The sequence below is a fragment of the Temnothorax americanus genome, unplaced genomic scaffold (assembly GCF_048541705.1).
Source record: "Temnothorax americanus isolate GAGA-0224 unplaced genomic scaffold, ASM4854170v1 Scaffold107, whole genome shotgun sequence".
NCBI classification, from domain to species: domain Eukaryota; kingdom Metazoa; phylum Arthropoda; class Insecta; order Hymenoptera; family Formicidae; genus Temnothorax; species Temnothorax americanus.
In genome coordinates, this window is record NW_027509239.1 from 364,746 (window position 1) to 370,847 (window position 6,102).

The 6,102-nt window shown below is 32.3% G+C and overlaps 1 protein-coding gene across 2 annotated transcripts in view; it reads right to left on the bottom strand.

The window, feature by feature from the left end:
• Positions 1 to 6,102, bottom strand: part of LOC143904413 (glycosyltransferase 25 family member) — a 143,384-nt gene that overhangs the window by 122,718 nt on the left and 14,564 nt on the right. The gene's annotated exons all lie outside the window — the stretch shown is intronic.

Consider the following 6,102-nt stretch of genomic DNA (forward strand, 5'->3'; position numbering starts at 1 on the left):
ATACATACATATACATATATTCATTTATATATATATATATTTTTTTTAATTTTTTCTACCCTTATTTTCCTTCCTCAATATCCATTTTCTTTAGATTACTTTCCATTTCCATATATTTCTTTTTCCATATATTTCTTTTGACATTTACTAACAACTGACATATACTGAGTGAAATTATCAACTTATCTATATAGAATGTGAGAAGCCGATTAACTTGAAACTTGGTGACATTTATGAGTATATGTTCGGCTCGAACTTCTGAACTCGAATTTCTGAGCCGAACATATACTCATAAATGTCACCAAGTTTCAAGGGTAAACCAAAGGATAATGTCGCTGCCCTAGATATAGAGGTCGATGTTGAATCTTAATAACAAAAAAATATACGACGATGCACCGCGTAGTGTCTATGTCATTTGTCTGTGTTATGTTATGAAGTTGCTGCTTTCACATATTATATGTCAAAACTGATAAATCAGTCACTTCAATTCGTGACTGTCGCGAGCAATTAATTAATTAGTGAAAACTTATTTAGTGCCACCTTTGACGTTATTAAATTTCACAGTTAATACTACTTTCGGATACCAATTTCCAAAAAGATCGGTAACGAAAAATTATACATTCTATAACACTCCCCGAAAAATTCTACCACTACTTCATATACAATACTTTTAAAACAAATTTCCAAAAAGATACCGATTCCCAAAAAGATCGGTAACAAAAAACTATACAGTTTATAGCACTCCCCGGGAAATTCTACCCCTACTTCATATATAATTTTTTGCGATTCGGTCAATTAATTCCCGAAAAATTTGAAAAATTTCTGATACCGGTTTCCAAAAAAATCGGTAACGAAAAATTATATACTATAACATTTCCCGGAAATCTCTACCCCCGTTTCATATACAATTCTTTGAGATTCGGTCAATTATTTCCCGAAAAATTAAAAGAATTAGAAAAACCGGTTTACAGAAAATCGGTAACAAAAAACTATACACATAGTGGCACTCCCCGGGAAATTCTACCCCTATTTCATATACTTTTGGTATAAATTCGGTTTAGGGGTTTGGGCTGGGCGTTGATGAGTGAGTGAGTGAATGAGTGAGTCAGTCAGTCAGGACATCTTCCTTTATATATATAGATTAATAAATCATATACGCACTCATGTATGGATGCATATAAGATTCATATGGAAGTATATATAACCCTATATAATTCTATATAATTATATATAAATATATATGATTATATATGTGATTAATAAATCATATACGCACTCATGTATGGATACATATAAGATTCATATGGAAGTATATATAACCCTATATAATTATATATATTTATATATGATATCATATATGATTATATATGATTATATATGATTATGTATGATTATATACGATTATATATAATTATATAGGCGATTAAAATATATTTAAATATATATAAATGTTTCATATACAATTTGACATGATTATATATGAATTAAAGGATTTTAAATCGACCGTAACTGGCAATATAGAACGTCTTTACCGATATGAACATTGAAAAACTGTGAGCCAACGTGGTTTGTCGGATTCACACAGCACTTTTTTCAGATCAATATCGAGACATCATTAATTTTGACCATGGTTTTGGTCAGTTGATGTAATTTCTAAATTAAATAGCCAATTCGAATTGGCACGACACCCGCACGGTATACGGGAGGTTCCAGGTTCAAACCCTGGCTGGGGTAATATTTTTCGCAATAAAATTTAAAAACTATTTAATTTAGAAATTACATCAACTGACCAAAACCATGGTCAAAATTAATTAATTAATGATGTCTCGATATTGATCTGAAAAAAGTGCTGTGTGAATCCGACAAACCACGTTGGCTCACAGTTTTTCAATGTTCATATCGGTAAAGACGTTATATATTGCCAGTTACGGTCGATTTAAATTCCTTTAATTGTTATTCTATTCACTGGCAAAATAAAATTTATTATTCTGTTTATGATTATATATGAGTTTATATAATTTATATATAAATTACATATAAGAAGCATTTATTCATGTAGATTATATATAATTATATATAATTATATATAAACTTTAAATTCTGATTATCCATTAGATGGCATTCAATAGGATTCGTTTCTTGTCTTTAAAATTTGACGAACAGTAGTATAAAAACAGTATCAAGAGACACGGCACTGTCTCACGTCAAGCAGTGCCAAGGGGTATGCTAGTGTCTCATTTTGCGGAAACTCACAAACTATTGAGAAAATTCTGACTTCCTTTTCAATAGTTCTAGAGTTCCTGATAGTTCAAACAAATAGTTCTAGTCATTAAAGCCAAAAACGCAGTGCAAACTGAGACGCTAGGTTCACGCAGCGTCTCACTTTGTCCTACACAAGTTCCACCGCTATATATGTTCAGATTTTGCGAGATCTATAGTTCTATAACAGTTCTACAAAGAGTTCTGCCATATAAAAGCAAAAAAATTAATTATAAGGTACTAAAAACAAAATTACAATGTAATGAGTGTACCGAGTTAAGACGTTAGTTGAAATCTCGAAGTTCCAATTTATATAAAATATTTTTCGAGTAATTCTGAGCATATTAAAGCATTTTCTAAAGAGTTCCGAACGTTAGAATCTTTGTGTTATATTTAAAAAATTAATATTACCCAAAAACTCATCATGACGGAAGAAGGTGAGATGCTGTGCGAAATCTCGGAGTTTCAGTTTATGTAAAATATTTTTCAAGTAGTTCTGAGCATATAGAAGCATTTTCTAAAAAGTTCCCGGCACTAGCAATGTTGTATAATTTTTAAATAAATTAATAACGCTCGAGAATCAAATACTTTGAGAGAATGGGGTGAGACGCTATACGATTTTTAACAGTTTTGTGAGTTCTATTATAATTCTCGTGTAGTTCTGAACGTGTTCTAACGTTTTCTAAAGAGTTCTGACGATAAGCATTATTTATTCATTTTTTAAATAATTTTTATCGCCCGAGGAAGACGCATTTACGGGTATATGGGTGAGACGCTGTACAAAATCTCGAAGTTCTGGCTTATATATTTTTCGTATAATTCTGGCCATATTCAAGCGGTTTCTGAATAGTTCCAGGCATTAGTCATGGTGTGCGAATTTTGTATGATATATAAACATTAGAGGAAAGTCCCCTATTATGAGATAAGCTCCTAATATGCGATAGCGGGGTTTCTGCTAAACTAATAGGTTCTATTTGTTGGTTCCACCATGAACTTATTGCCCTTGGTATAAAACCTAATTAGAAAAATTTTATAACCGGTTTCCAAAAAAATCGGTAATGAAAAATTATACACTTTATAGCACATTCTACCCCTGTTTCATATATAATTCTTTTAAATTCGGTCGATTATTTCCCGAAAAATTAGAAAAATTAGAAAAATCGGTTTCCAGAAAATCGGTAGCAAAATACTATACACTTTATGGCACTCCCCGGGAAATTCTACCCCTATTTCATGTACCCTTGATAAAAATTCGGTCCAATAACGAATGAGTAGTTCGCGGTCAGACAGACAGACATACATACATACATACAGACGACGGTACTTATATATATAGATTAATAAATATTTGACAATGAGTTCTGTATGCAGCGATAGAGTAAGGTCGTATTATAGGAAAATGCAGGATATGTTGAGTTGCTTAATTATAGAAGATAGATTTAGTGATCGCGAAACCGCAAGACGTGGGGTCTGTAATATGAGATATTCAGCAACGATCATTGCTAGAGTAAAATATTATATTGTACAGTAATAAAAAGAGGAAAAATAGGGTAGACCGGGGCTAGAAGGCACACGGGTAAGTTGTCACAAAGCTTATATCTCACTTAATAGGTTGAGTGGAATATTCTTCTTTATAGTGTAGATTGCTCCTATCGTGTTAGTCGGATGTACGAAATAGCTCGTTTCAAAAACATCGCATGTGATATTTACAAGCACTTTTTAAAAATTGGAGGTTGTGAATAAATTTTTCTTATCTCCATTTTTATTATTCCGTTGGTTTTTGGAATTACTAGTCGTAATTTCTTTTTAGTCATAAGAAACATTGTTTTAGGTAATTTTTCCTGTATTTAGTTAACCGTTATTGCAACATAGTTTATAAATATAATATTCTTTGTTCAAAATAACCGTTCGGGGTAAGGTGTCTCAAATGAGATGGAATTAGTTGTCGCGTATTTCGTCTGCTGTTACGTGGCTGCGCTGTAGGTTATGTGAGGTTACGCATGCGTGTGAAATGATTGCCGAACCAACGTGCTTTGGCCCTTATCCATATACAATAAACGATTACGCGATCAAATAGTGTTTTTAGACAGATTTTTGTTGTTTTCTCCATGCTCAAAATCGCGAAAGAAAAACAGCTAGAGTTACAACTCCACCCGATATTATGCTTAAAGCTGTCAGAGCTGTGAAAATACATAACCTGTATCAATCCGACAAGCTGCTTTAGAGTTCGATATCAACTATCGTACATTAGCTCGCTATTGCAAGAAGATATCAGAGAAAGACTATGTATGTGAAAATATTGCTACTCCAAACAATTTCTGTGGGTTATTCTAAAGATAAACAGATTTTTAATAAGTCTCAAGAACAAGAATTGGTAAATTACATTTTACGTGCTTCGGATATTTATTTTGGTCTCTCTCCCATCAAGAAAATCAGAATTGTGGCTTATAATCTAGCTTGCAATGCTTAATTCAATTGAGATGCCTGCATTCTGGATAAAAAATAAAATGGCAGGAGAAGATTAAAACAAGAACTATTTGTCGTTTTTTCTGTATAAAAGATATGTGACAACCAACCCAGAGTCGTGTGACAACCAACCCTGGGTATGGAGTAAGTCGTCACATTTTCACGATCTTGCTTAGAATTAAATAACTTTTTTGTGTATAAATATATATAAGTCTAATATTTTTTTTCTTATACCCAAAAGATGTAGCTACATTATAAAGTACTATACAATATTATAAAATATTGCTAACATTTTTTTTTTAAATTAGTATTTGAAAAGTGTGACAACCCGCCCCGGTCTCCCCTACTATGTTAAAGTTAAAAGAAGGTTCATACAAACTTATAAAAGTGTGCTGATGGTGATCGCATGCTCGAGCTGGACGCACACTGGCTGCGCTAGAAATATTGAGTATAAATGGTTTTGCGATTATTGCAAATAAGCTACTCCGTCACATTTGTATTTCAGAAACATTAAATAAAGTTTTCTAATTGCAATACCGATGTATTTTGCACTTTATTAACAATTTCTCGGGGTATCTCATATTAAAAGCACACTTTTTCGATTTTGCATGAAGCTCATTTTTTACATTTTTCTAATTTTCAGAAAAATTAATATTTAAATTAGATTTCACATTTCAGCATCTTAAGGGGATCCTATAGTAGCAGTAATTACCGACATTTTTTTATTAGAAGAAATCTTTGAATTAGCTTTACAGAATTGCAAAATTTTTTTACAGAATTAAAGTACGCACAAAAATCTACCCTGCGACATACGATTTCATATCGAAAACGAAAAAAAATTAAAAAATTTACTAATTTGGGCACATACAGCTGTCACCTGACGACAATAACAAAAATACTGCGGTTTATATAAAATGACACCCAGGCGGGGTAGGAACAACATGTAGGAACAATATTGTGTAAATAGAACTAAGATTCAACGCCTAGGAAAAAAGATTTTTTCTAATAAAGTTTTATTAAGCAGAGTCACATCCAGGTTGATAGGATAAGCAGTATTGCATGTAGCGAGAGATGGCGCAGCAATCGGATAAGGACAAATACCTATAGTTAGACAAAGACAGATAAAGATAAAACAGGATTAGAAATGTTGACATTATCGACATCGAGGAAGCTCAGCCTTCGTTATAGGATCTCCTTAAAGCTTATTAAATTTAAAATGACTTACTACATTTTTCAATTCTGCCCATAGACTTCCGATAATCACACAAAATAGATGTGGTATCGCATAAGAGGGAACTTCCTATATAAATCCTGCAAAATTCGCACAACATTACTAATGCCTGGAACTGTTTAGAAATTGCTTCAATATGCTCAGAA